Below are 19,199 nucleotides of genomic sequence, written 5' to 3'. Positions count from 1 at the left end.
CCACAAGTGTGGAAGGGTATGCTCAGATGTAAGTCCCTTGCTCACTGCACCATCAGGATTCAAGCAAGCCGGGCCGAAGACGGATGTAATGCCAGAAACCGGTCTCCGGAAGCTTGTTTCCTTTCCAGTAAAGAATTGGCTTGGTAGTTTGGTCTGCCCTGTTCCCATGATGCACTGGGCCAGGGTCAGACTAATTTGCATGTAGCCAGGTTCTGAACTGGGATGGTGCAGTGAGCTAAAAAACGGTGATGGATCAAGCCCTGATCTTTTGACTGGGTAGGAGTGTTCTGCTTAATTCAGATACTCTGTCCATCACCACCCCCTTTTGATTCGTTTTGGCCACCACAAGTGTGGAAGGGTATGCTCAGATGTGAGTCCCTTGCTCACTGCACCATCAGGATTCAAGCAAGCCGGGCCGAAGACGGCTGTAATGCCAGAAACCGGTCCCCGGAAGCTTGTTTCCTTTCCAGTAAAGAATTGGCTTGGTAGTTTGGTCTGCCCTGTTCCCATGATGCACTGGGCCAGGGTCAGACTGATTTGCATGTAGCCAGGTTCTGAACTGGGATGGTGCAGTGAGCTAAAAAACGGTGATGGATCAAGCCCTGATCTTTTGACTGGGTAGGAGTGTTCTGCTTAATTCAGATACTCTGTCCATCACCACCCCCTTTTGAATCGTTTTGGCCACCACAAGTGTGGAAGGGTATGCTCAGATGTGAGTCCCTTGCTCACTGCACCATCAGGATTCAAGCAAGCCGGGCTGAAGACGGCTGTAATGCCAGAAACCAGTCCCCGGAAGCTTGTTTTCTTTCCAGTAAAGAATTGGCTTGGTAGTTTGGTCTGCCCTGTTCCCATGATGCACTGGGCCAGGGTCAGACTAATTTGCATGTAGCCAGGTTCTGAACTGGGATGGAGCAGTGAGCTAAAAAACGGTGATGGATCAAGCCCTGATCTTTTGACTGGGTAGGAGTGTTCTGCTTAATTCAGATACTCTGTCCATCACCACCCCCTTTTGAATCGTTTTGGCCACCACAAGTGTGGAAGGGTATGCTCAGATGTGAGTCCCTTGCTCACTGCACCATCAGGATTCAAGCAAGCCGGGCTGAAGACAGCTATAATGCCAGAAACCGGTCCCCGGAAGCTTGTTTCCTTTCCAGTAAAGAATTGGCTTGGTAGTTTGGTCTGCCCTGTTCCCATGATGCACTGGGCCAGGGTCAGAATAATTTGCATGTAGCCAGGTTCTGAACTGGGATGGTGCAGTGAGCTAAAAAACGGTGATGGATCAAGCCCTGATCTTTTGACTGGGCAGGAGTGTTCTGCTTAATTCAGATACTCTGTCCATCACCACCCCCTTTTGAATCGTTTTGGCCACCACAAGTGTGGAAGGGTATGCTCAGATGTGAGTCCCTTGCTCACTGCACCATCAGGATTCAAGCAAGCCGGGCCGAAGACGGCTGTAATGCCAGAAACCGGTCCCCGGAAGCTTGTTTCCTTTCCAGTAAAGAATTGGCTTGGTAGTTTGGTCTGCCCTGTTCCCATGATGCACTGGGCCAGGGTCAGACTGATTTGCATGTAGCCAGGTTCTGAACTGGGATGGTGCAGTGAGCTAAAAAACGGTGATGGATCAAGCCCTGATCTTTTGACTGGGTAGGAGTGTTCTGCTTAATTCAGATACTCTGTCCATCACCACCCCCTTTTGAATCGTTTTGGCCACCACAAGTGTGGAAGGGTATGCTCAGATGTGAGTCCCTTGCTCACTGCACCATCAGGATTCAAGCAAGCCGGGCTGAAGACGGCTGTAATGCCAGAAACCAGTCCCCGGAAGCTTGTTTTCTTTCCAGTAAAGAATTGGCTTGGTAGTTTGGTCTGCCCTGTTCCCATGATGCACTGGGCCAGGGTCAGACTAATTTGCATGTAGCCAGGTTCTGAACTGGGATGGAGCAGTGAGCTAAAAAACGGTGATGGATCAAGCCCTGATCTTTTGACTGGGTAGGAGTGTTCTGCTTAATTCAGATACTCTGTCCATCACCACCCCCTTTTGAATCGTTTTGGCCACCACAAGTGTGGAAGGGTATGCTCAGATGTGAGTCCCTTGCTCACTGCACCATCAGGATTCAAGCAAGCCGGGCTGAAGACAGCTATAATGCCAGAAACCGGTCCCCGGAAGCTTGTTTCCTTTCCAGTAAAGAATTGGCTTGGTAGTTTGGTCTGCCCTGTTCCCATGATGCACTGGGCCAGGGTCAGAATAATTTGCATGTAGCCAGGTTCTGAACTGGGATGGTGCAGTGAGCTAAAAAACGGTGATGGATCAAGCCCTGATCTTTTGACTGGGCAGGAGTGTTCTGCTTAATTCAGATACTCTGTCCATCACCACCCCCTTTTGAATCGTTTTGGCCACCACAAGTGTGGAAGGGTATGCTCAGATGTGAGTCCCTTGCTCACTGCACCATCAGGATTCAAGCAAGCCGGGCCGAAGACGGCTGTAATGCCAGAAACCGATCCCCGGAAGCTTGTTTCCTTTCCAGTAAAGAATTGGCTTGGTAGTTTGGTCTGCCCTGTTCCCATGATGCACTGGGCCAGGGTCAGACTACTTTGCATGTAGCCAGGTTCTGAACTGGGATGGTGCAGTGAGCTAAAAAGCGGTGATGGATCAAGCCCTAATCTTTTGACTGGGTAGGAGTGTTCTGCTTAATTCAGATACTCTGTCCATCACCACCCCCTTTTGAATCGTTTTGGTCACCACAAGTGTGGAAGGGTATGCTCAGATGTGAGTCCCTTGCTCACTGCACCATCAGGATTCAAGCAAGCCGTGCCGAAGACGGCTGTAATGCCAGAAACCGGTCCCCGGAAGCTTGTTTCCTTTCCAGTAAAGAATTGACTTGGTAGTTTGGTCTGCCCTGTTCCCATGATGCACTGGGCCAGGGTCAGACTAATTTGCATGTAGCCAGGTTGTGAACTGGGATGGTGCAGTGAGCTAAAAAACTGTGATTGATCAAGCCCTGATCTTTTGACTGGGTAGGTGTGTTCTGCTTAATTTAGATACTCTGTCCATCACCACCCCCTTTTGAATCGTTTTGGCCACCACAAGTGTAGAAGGGTATGCTCAGATGTGAGTCCTTTGTTCACTGCACCATCAGGATTCAAGCAAGCCGGGCCGAAGACGGCTGTAATGCCAGAAACCGGTCCCCGGAAGCATGTTTCCTTTCCAGTAAAGAATTGGCTTGGTAGTTTGGTCTGCCCTGTTCCCATGATGCACTGGGCCAGGGTCAGACTAATTTGCATGTAGCCAGGTTCTGAACTGGGATGGTGCAGTGATCTAAAAAACGGTGATGGATCAAGCCCTGATCTTTTGACTGGGTAGGAGTGTTCTGCTTAATTCAGATACTCTGTCCATCACCACCCCCTTTTGAATCGTTTTGGCCACCACAAGTGTGGTAGGGTATGCTCAGATGTGAGTCCCTTGCTCACTGCACCATCAGGATTCAAGCAAGCCAGGCCGAAGATGGCTGTAATGCCAGAAACCAGTCCCCGGAAGCTTGTTTTCTTACCAGTAAAGAATTGGCTTGGTAGTTTGGTCTGCCCTGTTCCCATGATGCACTGGGCCAGGGTCAGACTAATTTGCATGTAGCCAGGTTCTGAACTGGGATGGAGCAGTGAGCTAAAAAACGGTGATGGATCAAGCCCTGATCTTTTGACTGGGTAGGAGTGTTCTGCTTAATTCAGATACTCTGTCCATCACCACCCCCTTTTGAATCGTTTTGGCCAGCACAAGTGTGGAAGGGTATGCTCAGATGTGAGTCCCTTGCTCACTGCACCATCAGGATTCAAGCAAGCCGGGCCGAAGACGGCTGTAATGCCAGAAACCGGTCCCCGGAAGCTTGTTTCCTTTCCAGTAAAGAATTGGCTTGGTAGTTTGGTCTGCCCTGTTCCCATGATGCACTGGGCCAGGGTCAGACTAATTTGCATGTAGCCAGGTTCTGAACTGGGATGGTGCAGTGAGCTAAAAAACGGTGATGGATCAAGCCCTGATCTTTTGACTGGGTAGGAGTGTTCTGCTTAATTCAGATACTCTGTCCATCACCACCCCCTTTTGAATCGTTTTGGTCACCACAAGTGTGGAAGGGTATGCTCAGATGTGAGTCCCTTGCTCACTGCACCATCAGGATTCAAGCAAGCCGGGCCGAAGACGGCTGTAAAGCCTGAAACCAGTCCCCGGAAGCTTGTTTCCTTTCCAGTAAAGAATTGGCTTGGTAGTTTGGTCTGCCCTGTTCCCATGATGCACTGGGCCAGGGTCAGACTAATTTGCATGTAGCCAGGTTCTGAACTGGGGTGGTGCAGTGAGCTAAAAAACGGTGATGGATCAAGCCTGATATTTTGACTGGGTAGGAGTGTTCTGCTTAATTCAGATACTCTGTCCATCACCACCCCCTTTTGAATCGTTTTGGCCACCACAAGTGTGGAAGGGTATGCTCAGATGTGAGTCCCTTGCTCACTGCACCATCAGGATTCAAGCAAGCCGGGCCGAAGACGGCTGTAATGCCAGAAACCGGTCCCCGGAAGCTTGTTTCCTTTCCAGTAAAGAATTGGCTTGGTAGTTTGGTCTGCCCTGTTCCCATGATGCACTGGGCCAGGGTCAGACTAATTTGCATGTAGCCAGGTTCTGAACTGGGATGGAGCAGTGAGCTAAAAAACGGTGATGGATCAAGCCCTGATCTTTTGACTGGGTAGGAGTGTTCTGCTTAATTCAGATACTCTGTCCATCACCACCCGCTTTTGAATTGTTTTGGCCACCACAAGTGTGGAAGGGTATGCTCAGATGTGAGTCCCTTGCTCACTGCACCATCAGGATTCAAGCAAGCCGGGCCGAAGACGGCTGTAATGCCAGAAACCGGTCCCCGGAAGCTTGTTTTCTTTCCAGTAAAGAATTGGCTTGGTAGTTTGGTCTGCCCTGTTCCCATGATGCACTGGGCCAGGGTCAGACTAATTTGCATGTAGCCAGGTTCTGAACTGGTATGGAGCAGTGAGCTAAAAAACGGTGATGGATCAAGCCCTGATCTTTTGACTGGGTAGGAGTGTTCTGCTTAATTCAGATACTCTGTCCATCACCACCCCCTTTTGAATCGTTTTGGCCACCACAAGTGTGGAAGGGTATGCTCAGATGTGAGTCCCTTGCTCACTGCACCATCAGGATTCAAGCAAGCCGGGCCGAAGACGGCTGTAATGCCAGAAACCGGTCCCCGGAAGCTTGTTTCCTTTCCAGTAAAGAATTGGCTTGGTAGTTTGGTCTGCCCTGTTCCCATGATGCACTGGGCCAGGGTCAGACTAATTTGCATGTAGCCAGGTTCTGAACTGGGATGGTGCAGTGAGCTAAAAAACTGTGATGGATCAAGCCCTGATCTTTTGACTGGGTAGGAGTGTTCTGCTTAATTCAGATACTCTGTCCATCACCACCCCCTTTTGAATCGTTTTGGCCACCACAAGTGTGGAAGGGTATGCTCAGATGTGAGTCCCTTGCTCACTGCACCATCAGGATTCAAGCAAGCCGGGCCGAAGACGGCTGTAATGCCAGAAACCGGTCCCCGGAAGCTTGTTTCCTTTCCAGTAAAGAATTGGCTTGGTAGTTTGGTCTGCCCTGTTCCCATGATGCACTGGGCCAGGGTCAGACTAATTTGCATGTAGCCAGGTTCTGAACTGGGATGGTGCAGTGAGCTAAAAAACGGTGATGGATCAAGCCCTGATCTTTTGACTGGGTAGGAGTGTTCTGCTTAATTCAGATACTCTGTCCATCACCACCCCCTTTTGAATAGTTTTGGCCACCACAAGTGTGGAAGGGTATGCTCAGATGTGAGTCCCTTGCTCACTGCACAATCAGTATTCAAGCAAGCCGGGCCGAAGACGGCTGGAATGCCAGAAACCGGTCCCCGGAAGCTTGTTTCCTTTCCAGTAAAGAATTGGCTTGGTAGTTTGGTCTGCCCTGTTCCCATGATGCACTGGGCCAGGGTCAGACTAATTTGCATGTAGCCAGGTTCTGAACTGGGATGGTGCAGTGAGCTAAAAAACGGTGATGGATCAAGCCCTGATCTTTTGACTGGGTAGGAGTGTTCTGCTTAATTCAGATACTCTGTCCATCACCACCCCCTTTTGAATCGTTTTGGCCACCACAAGTGTGGAAGGGTATGCTCGGATGTGAGTCCCTTGCTCACTGCACCATCAGGATTCAAGCAAGCCGGGCCGAAGACGGCTGTAATGCCAGAAACCGGTCCCCGGAAGCTTGTTTCCTTTCCAGTAAAGAATTGGCTTGGTAGTTAGGTCTGCCCTGTTCCCATGATGAACTGGGCCAGGGTCAGACTAATTTGCATGTAGTCAGGTTCTGAACAGGGATGGTGCAGTGAGCTAAAAAACGGTGATGGATCAAGCCCTGATCTTTTGACTGGGTAGGAGTGTTCTGCTTAATTCAGATACTCTGTCCATCACTACCCCCTTTTGAATCGTTTTGGCCACCACAAGTGTGAAAGGGTATGCTCAGATGTGAGTCCCTTGCTCACTGCACCATCAGGATTCAAGCAAGCCGGGCCGAAGACGGCTCTAATGCCAGAAACCGGTCCCCGGAAGCTTGTTTCCTTTCCAGTAAAGAATTGGCTTGGTAGTTTGGTCTACCCTGTTCCCATGATGCACTGGGCCAGGGTCAGACTAATTTGTATGTAGCCAGGTTCTGAACTGGGATGGTGCAGTGAGCTAAAAAACGGTGATAGATCAAGCCCTGATCTTTTGACTGGGTAGGAGTGTTCTGCTTAATTCAGATACTCTGTCCATCACCACCCCCTTTTGAATCGTTTTGGCCACCACAAGTGTGGAAGGGTATGCTCAGATGTAAGTCCCTTGCTCACTGCACCATCAGGATTCAAGCAAGCCGGGCCGAAGACGGATGTAATGCCAGAAACCGGTCCCCGGAAGCTTGTTTCCTTTCCAGTAAAGAATTGGCTTGGTAGTTTGGTCTGCCCTGTTCCCATGATGCACTGGGCCAGGGTCAGACTAATTTGCATGTAGCCAGGTTCTGAACTGGGATGGTGCAGTGAGCTAAAAAACGGTGATGGATCAAGCCCTGATCTTTTGACTGGGTAGGAGTGTTCGGCTTAATTCAGATACTCTGTCCATCACCACCCCCTTTTGAATCGTTTTGGCCACCACAAGTGTGGAAGGGTATGCTCAGATGTGAGTCCCTTGCTCACTGCACCATCAGGATTCAAGCAAGCCGGGCCGAAGACGGCTGTAATGCCAGAAACCGATCCCCGGAAGCTCTTTTCCTTTCCAGTAAAGAATTGGCTTGGTAGTTTGGTCTGCCCTGTTCCCATGATGCACTGGGCCAGGGTCAGACTACTTTGCATGTAGCCAGGTTCTGAACTGGGATGGTGCAGTGAGCTAAAAAACGGTGATGGATCAAGCCCTGATCTTTTGACTGGGTAGGAGTGTTCTGCTTAATTCAGATACTCTGTCCATCACCACCCCCTTTTGAATCGTTTTGGTCACCACAAGTGTGGAAGGGTATGCTCAGATGTGAGTCCCTTGCTCACTGCACCATCAGGATTCAAGCAAGCCGTGCCGAAGACGGCTGTAATGCCAGAAACCGGTCCCCGGAAGCTTGTTTCCTTTCCAGTAAAGAATTGACTTGGTAGTTTGGTCTGCCCTGTTCCCATGATGCACTGGGCCAGGGTCAGACTAATTTGCATGTAGCCAGGTTGTGAACTGGGATGGTGCAGTGAGCTAAAAAACGGTGATTGATCAAGCCCTGATCTTTTGACTGGGTAGGTGTGTTCTGCTTAATTCAGATACTCTGTCCATCACCACCCCCTTTTGAATCGTTTTGGCCACCACAAGTGTAGAAGGGTATGCTCAGATGTGAGTCCTTTGTTTACTGCACCATCAGGATTCAAGCAAGCCGGGCCGAAGACGGCTGTAATGCCAGAAACCGGTCCCCGGAAGCATGTTTCCTTTCCAGTAAAGAATTGGCTTGGTAGTTTGGTCTGCCCTGTTCCCATGATGCACTGGGCCAGGGTCAGACTAATTTGCATGTAGCCAGGTTCTGAACTGGGATGGTGCAGTGATCTAAAAAACGGTGATGGATCAAGCCCTGATCTTTTGACTGGGTAGGAGTGTTCTGCTTAATTCAGATACTCTGTCCATCACCACCCCCTTTTGAATCGTTTTGGCCACCACAAGTGTGGTAGGGTATGCTCAGATGTGAGTCCCTTGCTCACTGCACCATCAGGATTCAAGCAAGCCAGGCCGAAGACGGCTGTAATGCCAGAAACCAGTCCCCGGAAGCTTGTTTTCTTTCCAGTAAAGAATTGGCTTGGTAGTTTGGTCTGCCCTGTTCCCATGATGCACTGGGCCAGGGTCAGACTAATTTGCATGTAGCCAGGTTCTGAACTGGGATGGAGCAGTGAGCTAAAAAACGGTGATGGATCAAGCCCTGATCTTTTGACTGGGTAGGAGTGTTCTGCTTAATTCAGATACTCTGTCCATCACCACCCCCTTTTGAATCGTTTTGGCCAGCAAAAGTGTGGAAGGGTATGCTCAGATGTGAGTCCCTTGCTCACTGCACCATCAGGATTCAAGCAAGCCGGGCCGAAGACGGCTGTAATGCCAGAAACCGGTCCCCGGAAGCTTGTTTCCTTTCCAGTAAAGAATTGGCTTGGTAGTTGGGTCTGCCCTGTTCCCATGATGCACTGGGCCAGGGTCAGACTAATTTGCATGTAGCCAGGTTCTGAACTGGGATGGTGCAGTGAGCTAAAAAACGGTGATGGATCAAGCCCTGATCTTTTGACTGGGTAGGAGTGTTCTGCTTAATTCAGATACTCTGTCCATCACCACCCCCTTTTGAATCGTTTTGGTCACCACAAGTGTGGAAGGGTATGCTCAGATGTGAGTCCCTTGCTCACTGCACCATCAGGATTCAAGCAAGCCGGGCCGAAGACGGCTGTAAAGCCTGAAACCGGTCCCCGGAAGCTTGTTTCCTTTCCAGTAAAGAATTGGCTTGGTAGTTTGGTCTGCCCTGTTCCCATGATGCACTGGGCCAGGGTCAGACTAATTTGCATGTAGCCAGGTTCTGAACTGGGGTGGTGCAGTGAGCTAAAAAACGGTGATGGATCAAGCCTGATATTTTGACTGGGTAGGAGTGTTCTGCTTAATTCAGATACTCTGTCCATCACCACCCCCTTTTGAATCGTTTTGGCCACCACAAGTGTGGAAGGGTATGCTCAGATGTGAGTCCCTTGCTCACTGCACCATCAGGATTCAAGCAAGCCGGGCCGAAGACGGCTGTAATGCCAGAAACCGGTCCCCGGAAGCTTGTTTCCTTTACAGTAAAGAATTGGCTTGGTAGTTTGGTCTGCCCTGTTCCCATGATGCATTGGGCCAGGGTCAGACTAATTTGCATGTAGCCAGGTTCTGAACTGGGATGGAGCAGTGAGCTAAAAAACGGTGATGGATCAACCCCTGATCTTTTGACTGGGTAGGAGTGTTCTGCTTAATTCAGATACTCTGTCCATCACCACCCGCTTTTGAATCGTTTTGGCCACCACAAGTGTGGAAGGGTATGCTCAGATGTGAGTCCCTTGCTCACTGCACCATCAGGATTCAAGCAATCCGGGCCGAAGACGGCTGTAATGCCAGAAACCGGTCCCCGGAAGCTTGTTTTCTTTCCAGTAAAGAATTGGCTTGGTAGTTTGGTCTGCCCTGTTCCCATGATGCACTGGGCCAGTGTCAGACTAATTTGCATGTAGCCAGGTTCTGAACTGGTATGGAGCAGTGAGCTAAAAAACGGTGATGGATCAAGCCCTGATCTTTTGACTGGGTAGGAGTGTTCTGCTTAATTCAGATACTCTGTCCATCACCACCCCCTTTTGAATCGTTTTGGCCACCACAAGTGTGGAAGGGTATGCTCAGATGTGAGTCCCTTGCTCACTGCACCATCAGGATTCAAGCAAGCCGGGCCGAAGACGGCTGTAATGCCAGAAACCGGTCCCCGGAAGCTTGTTTCCTTTCCAGTAAAGAATTGGCTTGGTAGTTTGGTCTGCCCTGTTCCCATGATGCACTGGGCCAGGGTCAGACTAATTTGCATGTAGCCAGGTTCTGAACTGGGATGGTGCAGTGAGCTAAAAAACGGTGATGGATCAAGCCCTGATATTTTGACTGGGTAGGAGTGTTCTGCTTAATTCAGATACTCTGTCCATCACCACCCCCTTTTGAATCGTTTTGGTCACCACAAGTGTGGAAGGGTATGCTCAGATGTGAGTCCCTTGCTCACTGCACCATCAGGATTCAAGCAAGCCGGGCCGAAGACGGCTGTAATGCCAGAAACCGGTCCCCGGAAGCTTGTTTCCTTTCCAGTAAAGAATTGGCTTGGTAGTTTGATCTGCCCTGTTCCCATGATGCACTGGGCCAGGGTCAGACTAATTTGCATGTAGCCAGGTTCTGAACTGGGATGGTGCAGTGAGCTAAAAAACGGTGATGGATCAAGCCCTGATCTTTTGACTGGGTAGGAGTGTTCTGCTTAATTCAGATACTCTGTCCATCACCACCCCCTTTTGAATCGTTTTGGTCACCACAAGTGTGGAAGGGTATGCTCAGATGTGAGTCCCTTGCTCACTGCACCATCAGGATTCAAGCAAGCCGGGCCGAAGACGGCTGTAAAGCCTGAAACCGGTCCCCGGAAGCTTGTTTCCTTTCCAGTAAAGAATTGGCTTGGTAGTTTGGTCTGCCCTGTTCCCATGATGCACTGGGCCAGGGTCAGACTAATTTGCATGTAGCCAGGTTCTGAACTGGGGTGGTGCAGTGAGCTAAAAAACGGTGATGGATCAAGCCTGATATTTTGACTGGGTAGGAGTGTTCTGCTTAATTCAGATACTCTGTCCATCACCACCCCCTTTTGAATCGTTTTGGCCACCACAAGTGTGGAAGGGTATGCTCAGATGTGAGTCCCTTGCTCACTGCACCATCAGGATTCAAGCAAGCCGGGCCGAAGACGGCTGTAATGCCAGAAACCGGTCCCCGGAAGCTTGTTTCCTTTACAGTAAAGAATTGGCTTGGTAGTTTGGTCTGCCCTGTTCCCATGATGCACTGGGCCAGGGTCAGACTAATTTGCATGTAGCCAGGTTCTGAACTGGGATGGAGCAGTGAGCTAAAAAACGGTGATGGATCAAGCCCTGATCTTTTGACTGGGTAGGAGTGTTCTGCTTAATTCAGATACTCTGTCCATCACCACCCGCTTTTGAATCGTTTTGGCCACCACAAGTGTGGAAGGGTATGCTCAGATGTGAGTCCCTTGCTCACTGCACCATCAGGATTCAAGCAATCCGGGCCGAAGACGGCTGTAATGCCAGAAACCGGTCCCCGGAAGCTTGTTTTCTTTCCAGTAAAGAATTGGCTTGGTAGTTTGGTCTGCCCTGTTCCCATGATGCACTGGGCCAGGGTCAGACTAATTTGCATGTAGCCAGGTTCTGAACTGGTATGGAGCAGTGAGCTAAAAAACGGTGATGGATCAAGCCCTGATCTTTTGACTGGGTAGGAGTGTTCTGCTTAATTCAGATACTCTGTCCATCACCACCCCCTTTTGAATAGTTTTGGCCACCACAAGTGTGGAAGGGTATGCTCAGATGTGAGTCCCTTGCTCACTGCACCATCAGTATTCAAGCAAGCCGGGCCGAAGACGGCTGTAATGCCAGAAACCGGTCCCCGGAAACTTGTTTCCTTTCCAGTAAAGAATTGGCTTGGTAGTTTGGTCTGCCCTGTTTCCATGATGCACTGGGCCAGGGTCAGACTAATTTGCATGTAGCCAGGTTCTGAACTGGGATGGTGCAGTGAGCTAAAAAACGGTGATGGATCAAGCCCTGATCTTTTGACTGGGTAGGAGTGTTCTGCTTAATTCAGATACTCTGTCCATCACCACCCCCTTTTGAATCGTTTTGGCCACCACAAGTGTGGAAGGGTATGCTCGGATGTGATTCCCTTGCTCACTGCACCATCAGGATTCAAGCAAGCCGGGCCGAAGACGGCTGTAATGCCAGAAACCGGTCCCCGGAAGCTTGTTTCCTTTCCAGTAAAGAATTGGCTTGGTAGTTAGGTCTGCCCTGTTCCCATGATGAACTGGGCCAGGGTCAGACTAATTTGCATGTAGTCAGGTTCTGAACAGGGATGGTGCAGTGAGCTAAAAAACGGTGATGGATCAAGCCCTGATCTTTTGACTGGGTAGGAGTGTTCTGCTTAATTCAGATACTCTGTCCATCACTACCCCCTTTTGAATCGTTTTGGCCACCACAAGTGTGAAAGGGTATGCTCAGATGTGAGTCCCTTGCTCACTGCACCATCAGGATTCAAGCAAGCCGGGCCGAAGACGGCTGTAATGCCAGAAACCGGTCCCCGGAAGCTTGTTTCCTTTCCAGTAAAGAATTGGCTTGGTAGTTTGGTCTACCCTGTTCCCATGATGCACTGGGCCAGGGTCAGACTAATTTGTATGTAGCCAGGTTCTGAACTGGGATGGTGCAGTGAGCTAAAAAACGGTGATAGATCAAGCCCTGATCTTTTGACTGGGTAGGAGTGTTCTGCTTAATTCAGATACTCTGTCCATCACCACCCCCTTTTGAATCGTTTTGGCCACCACAAGTGTGGAAGGGTATGCTCAGATGTAAGTCCCTTGCTCACTGCACCATCAGGATTCAAGCAAGCCGGGCCGAAGACGGATGTAATGCCAGAAACCGGTCCCCGGAAGCTTGTTTCCTTTCCAGTAAAGAATTGGCTTGGTAGTTTGGTCTGCCCTGTTCCCATGATGCACTGGGCCAGGGTCAGACTAATTTGCATGTAGCCAGGTTCTGAACTGGGATGGTGCAGTGAGCTAAAAAACAGTGATGGATCAAGCCCTGATCTTTTGACTGGGTAGGAGTGTTCTGCTTAATTCAGATACTCTGTCCATCACCACCCCCTTTTGATTCGTTTTGGCCACCACAAGTGTGGAAGGGTATGCTCAGATGTGAGTCCCTTGCTCACTGCACCATCAGGATTCAAGCAAGCCGGGCCGAAGACGGCTGTAATGCCAGAAACCGGTCCCCGGAAGCTTGTTTCCTTTCCAGTAAAGAATTGGCTTGGTAGTTTGGTCTGCCCTGTTCCCATGATGCACTGGGCCAGGGTCAGACTGATTTGCATGTAGCCAGGTTCTGAACTGGGATGGTGCAGTGAGCTAAAAAACGGTGATGGATCAAGCCCTGATCTTTTGACTGGGTAGGAGTGTTCTGCTTAATTCAGATACTCTGTCCATCACCACCCCCTTTTGAATCGTTTTGGCCACCACAAGTGTGGAAGGGTATGCTCAGATGTGAGTCCCTTGCTCACTGCACCATCAGGATTCAAGCAAGCCGGGCTGAAGACGGCTGTAATGCCAGAAACCAGTCCCCGGAAGCTTGTTTTCTTTCCAGTAAAGAATTGGCTTGGTAGTTTGGTCTGCCCTGTTCCCATGATGCACTGGGCCAGGGTCAGACTAATTTGCATGTAGCCAGGTTCTGAACTGGGATGGAGCAGTGAGCTAAAAAACGGTGATGGATCAAGCCCTGATCTTTTGACTGGGTAGGAGTGTTCTGCTTAATTCAGATACTCTGTCCATCACCACCCCCTTTTGAATCGTTTTGGCCACCACAAGTGTGGAAGGGTATGCTCAGATGTGAGTCCCTTGCTCACTGCACCATCAGGATTAAGCAAGCCGGGCTGAAGACAGCTATAATGCCAGAAACCGGTCCCCGGAAGCTTGTTTCCTTTCCAGTAAAGAATTGGCTTGGTAGTTTGGTCTGCCCTGTTCCCATGATGCACTGGGCCAGGGTCAGAATAATTTGCATGTAGCCAGGTTCTGAACTGGGATGGTGCAGTGAGCTAAAAAACGGTGATGGATCAAGCCCTGATCTTTTGACTGGGCAGGAGTGTTCTGCTTAATTCAGATACTCTGTCCATCACCACCCCCTTTTGAATCGTTTTGGCCACCACAAGTGTGGAAGGGTATGCTCAGATGTGAGTCCCTTGCTCACTGCACCATCAGGATTCAAGCAAGCCGGGCCGAAGACGGCTGTAATGCCAGAAACCGGTCCCCGGAAGCTTGTTTCCTTTACAGTAAAGAATTGGCTTGGTAGTTTGGTCTGCCCTGTTCCCATGATGCACTGGGCCAGGGTCAGACTAATTTGCATGTAGCCAGGTTCTGAACTGGGATGGAGCAGTGAGCTAAAAAACGGTGATGGATCAAGCCCTGATCTTTTGACTGGGTAGGAGTGTTCTGCTTAATTCAGATACTCTGTCCATCACCACCCGCTTTTGAATCGTTTTGGCCACCACAAGTGTGGAAGGGTATGCTCAGATGTGAGTCCCTTGCTCACTGCACCATCAGGATTCAAGCAATCCGGGCCGAAGACGGCTGTAATGCCAGAAACCGGTCCCCGGAAGCTTGTTTTCTTTCCAGTAAAGAATTGGCTTGGTAGTTTGGTCTGCCCTGTTCCCATGATGCACTGGGCCAGGGTCAGACTAATTTGCATGTAGCCAGGTTCTGAACTGGTATGGAGCAGTGAGCTAAAAAACGGTGATGGATCAAGCCCTGATCTTTTGACTGGGTAGGAGTGTTCTGCTTAATTCAGATACTCTGTCCATCACCACCCCCTTTTGAATAGTTTTGGCCACCACAAGTGTGGAAGGGTATGCTCAGATGTGAGTCCCTTGCTCACTGCACCATCAGTATTCAAGCAAGCCGGGCCGAAGACGGCTGTAATGCCAGAAACCGGTCCCCGGAAGCTTGTTTCCTTTCCAGTAAAGAATTGGCTTGGTAGTTTGGTCTGCCCTGTTTCCATGATGCACTGGGCCAGGGTCAGACTAATTTGCATGTAGCCAGGTTCTGAACTGGGATGGTGCAGTGAGCTAAAAAACGGTGATGGATCAAGCCCTGATCTTTTGACTGGGTAGGAGTGTTCTGCTTAATTCAGATACTCTGTCCATCACCACCCCCTTTTGAATTGTTTTGGCCACCACAAGTGTGGAAGGGTATGCTCGGATGTGATTCCCTTGCTCACTGCACCATCAGGATTCAAGCAAGCCGGGCCGAAGACGGCTGTAATGCCAGAAACCGGTCCCCGGAAGCTTGTTTCCTTTCCAGTAAAGAATTGGCTTGGTAGTTAGGTCTGCCCTGTTCCCATGATGAACTGGGCCAGGGTCAGACTAATTTGCATGTAGTCAGGTTCTGAACAGGGATGGTGCAGTGAGCTAAAAAACGGTGATGGATCAAGCCCTGATCTTTTGACTGGGTAGGAGTGTTCTGCTTAATTCAGATACTCTGTCCATCACTACCCCCTTTTGAATCGTTTTGGCCACCACAAGTGTGAAAGGGTATGCTCAGATGTGAGTCCCTTGCTCACTGCACCATCAGGATTCAAGCAAGCCGGGCCGAAGACGGCTGTAATGCCAGAAACCGGTCCCCGGAAGCTTGTTTCCTTTCCAGTAAAGAATTGGCTTGGTAGTTTGGTCTACCCTGTTCCCATGATGCACTGGGCCAGGGTCAGACTAATTTGTATGTAGCCAGGTTCTGAACTGGGATGGTGCAGTGAGCTAAAAAACGGTGATAGATCAAGCCCTGATCTTTTGACTGGGTAGGAGTGTTCTGCTTAATTCAGATACTCTGTCCATCACCACCCCCTTTTGAATCGTTTTGGCCACCACAAGTGTGGAAGGGTATGCTCAGATGTAAGTCCCTTGCTCACTGCACCATCAGGATTCAAGCAAGCCGGGCCGAAGACGGATGTAATGCCAGAAACCGGTCCCCGGAAGCTTGTTTCCTTTCCAGTAAAGAATTGGCTTGGTAGTTTGGTCTGCCCTGTTCCCATGATGCACTGGGCCAGGGTCAGACTAATTTGCATGTAGCCAGGTTCTGAACTGGGATGGTGCAGTGAGCTAAAAAACAGTGATGGATCAAGCCCTGATCTTTTGACTGGGTAGGAGTGTTCTGCTTAATTCAGATACTCTGTCCATCACCACCCCCTTTTGATTCGTTTTGGCCACCACAAGTGTGGAAGGGTATGCTCAGATGTGAGTCCCTTGCTCACTGCACCATCAGGATTCAAGCAAGCCGGGCCGAAGACGGCTGTAATGCCAGAAACCGGTCCCCGGAAGCTTGTTTCCTTTCCAGTAAAGAATTGGCTTGGTAGTTTGGTCTGCCCTGTTCCCATGATGCACTGGGCCAGGGTCAGACTGATTTGCATGTAGCCAGGTTCTGAACTGGGATGGTGCAGTGAGCTAAAAAACGGTGATGGATCAAGCCCTGATCTTTTGACTGGGTAGGAGTGTTCTGCTTAATTCAGATACTCTGTCCATCACCACCCCCTTTTGAATCGTTTTGGCCACCACAAGTGTGGAAGGGTATGCTCAGATGTGAGTCCCTTGCTCACTGCACCATCAGGATTCAAGCAAGCCGGGCTGAAGACGGCTGTAATGCCAGAAACCAGTCCCCGGAAGCTTGTTTTCTTTCCAGTAAAGAATTGGCTTGGTAGTTTGGTCTGCCCTGTTCCCATGATGCACTGGGCCAGGGTCAGACTAATTTGCATGTAGCCAGGTTCTGAACTGGGATGGAGCAGTGAGCTAAAAAACGGTGATGGATCAAGCCCTGATCTTTTGACTGGGTAGGAGTGTTCTGCTTAATTCAGATACTCTGTCCATCACCACCCCCTTTTGAATCGTTTTGGCCACCACAAGTGTGGAAGGGTATGCTCAGATGTGAGTCCCTTGCTCACTGCACCATCAGGATTCAAGCAAGCCGGGCTGAAGACAGCTATAATGCCAGAAACCGGTCCCCGGAAGCTTGTTTCCTTTCCAGTAAAGATTTGGCTTGGTAGTTTGGTCTGCCCTGTTCCCATGATGCACTGGGCCAGGGTCAGAATAATTTGCATGTAGCCAGGTTCTGAACTGGGATGGTGCAGTGAGCTAAAAAACGGTGATGGATCAAGCCCTGATCTTTTGACTGGGCAGGAGTGTTCTGCTTAATTCAGATACTCTGTCCATCACCACCCCCTTTTGAATCGTTTTGGCCACCACAAGTGTGGAAGGGTATGCTCAGATGTGAGTCCCTTGCTCACTGCACCATCAGGATTCAAGCAAGCCGGGCCGAAGACGGCTGTAATGCCAGAAACCATTCCCCAGAAGCTTGTTTTCTTTCCAGTAAAGAATTGGCTTGGTAGTTTGGTCTGCCCTGTTCCCATGATGCACTGGGCAGGGGTCAGACTAATTTGCATGTAGCCAGGTTCTGAACTGGGATGGAGCAGTGAGCTAAAAAACGGTGATGGATCAAGCCCTGATCTTTTGACTGGGTAGGAGTGTTCGGCTTAATTCAGATACTCTGTCCATCACCACCCCCTTTTGAATCGTTTTGGCCACCACAAGTGTGGAAGGGTATGCTCAGATGTGAGTCCCTTGCTCACTGCACCATCAGGATTCAAGCAAGCCGGGCCGAAGACGGCTGTAATGCCAGAAACCGATCCCCGGAAGCTCTTTTCCTTTCCAGTAAAGAATTGGCTTGGTAGTTTGGTCTGCCCTGTTCCCATGATGCACTGGGCCAGGGTCAGACTACTTTGCATGTAGCCAGGTTCTGAACTGGGATGGTGCAGTGAGCTAAAAAACGGTGATGGATCAAGCCCTGATCTTTTGACTGGGTAGGAGTGTTCTGCTTAATTCAGATACTCTGTCCATCACCACCCCCTTTTGAATCGTTTTGGTCACCACAAGTGTGGAAGGGTATGCTCAGATGTGAGTCCCTTGCTCACTGCACCATCAGGATTCAAGCAAGCCGTGCCGAAGACGGCTGTAATGCCAGAAACCGGTCCCCGGAAGCTTGTTTCCTTTCCAGTAAAGAATTGACTTGGTAGTTTGGTCTGCCCTGTTCCCATGATGCACTGGGCCAGGGTCAGACTAATTTGCATGTAGCCAGGTTGTGAACTGGGATGGTGCAGTGAGCTAAAAAACGGTGATTGATCAAGCCCTGATCTTTTGACTGGGTAGGTGTGTTCTGCTTAATTCAGATACTCTGTCCATCACCACCCCCTTTTGAATCGTTTTGGCCACCACAAGTGTAGAAGGGTATGCTCAGATGTGAGTCCTTTGTTTACTGCACCATCAGGATTCAAGCAAGCCGGGCCGAAGACGGCTGTAATGCCAGAAACCGGTCCCCGGAAGCATGTTTCCTTTCCAGTAAAGAATTGGCTTGGTAGTTTGGTCTGCCCTGTTCCCATGATGCACTGGGCCAGGGTCAGACTAATTTGCATGTAGCCAGGTTCTGAACTGGGATGGTGCAGTGATCTAAAAAACGGTGATGGATCAAGCCCTGATCTTTTGACTGGGTAGGAGTGTTCTGCTTAATTCAGATACTCTGTCCATCACCACCCCCTTTTGAATCGTTTTGGCCACCACAAGTGTGGTAGGGTATGCTCAGATGTGAGTCCCTTGCTCACTGCACCATCAGGATTCAAGCAAGCCAGGCCGAAGACGGCTGTAATGCCAGAAACCAGTCCCCGGAAGCTTGTTTTCTTTCCAGTAAAGAATTGGCTTGGTAGTTTGGTCTGCCCTGTTCCCATGATGCACTGGGCCAGGGTCAGACTAATTTGCATGTAGCCAGGTTCTGAACTGGGATGGAGCAGTGAGCTAAAAAACGGTGATGGATCAAGCCCTGATCTTTTGACTGGGTAGGAGTGTTCTGCTTAATTCAGATACTCTGTCCATCACCACCCCCTTTTGAATCGTTTTGGCCAGCAAAAGTGTGGAAGGGTATGCTCAGATGTGAGTCCCTTGCTCACTGCACCATCAGGATTCAAGCAAGCCGGGCCGAAGACGGCTGTAATGCCAGAAACCGGTCCCCGGAAGCTTGTTTCCTTTCCAGTAAAGAATTGGCTTGGTAGTTGGGTCTGCCCTGTTCCCATGATGCACTGGGCCAGGGTCAGACTAATTTGCATGTAGCCAGGTTCTGAACTGGGATGGTGCAGTGAGCTAAAAAACGGTGATGGATCAAGCCCTGATCTTTTGACTGGGTAGGAGTGTTCTGCTTAATTCAGATACTCTGTCCATCACCACCCCCTTTTGAATCGTTTTGGTCACCACAAGTGTGGAAGGGTATGCTCAGATGTGAGTCACTTGCTCACTGCACC

The sequence above is a fragment of the Lissotriton helveticus genome, chromosome 1_2 (assembly GCF_964261635.1).
Source record: "Lissotriton helveticus chromosome 1_2, aLisHel1.1, whole genome shotgun sequence".
Classification (NCBI taxonomy): Eukaryota; Metazoa; Chordata; class Amphibia; order Caudata; family Salamandridae; genus Lissotriton; species Lissotriton helveticus.
Note: the sequence above shows the minus strand (reverse complement) of the source record.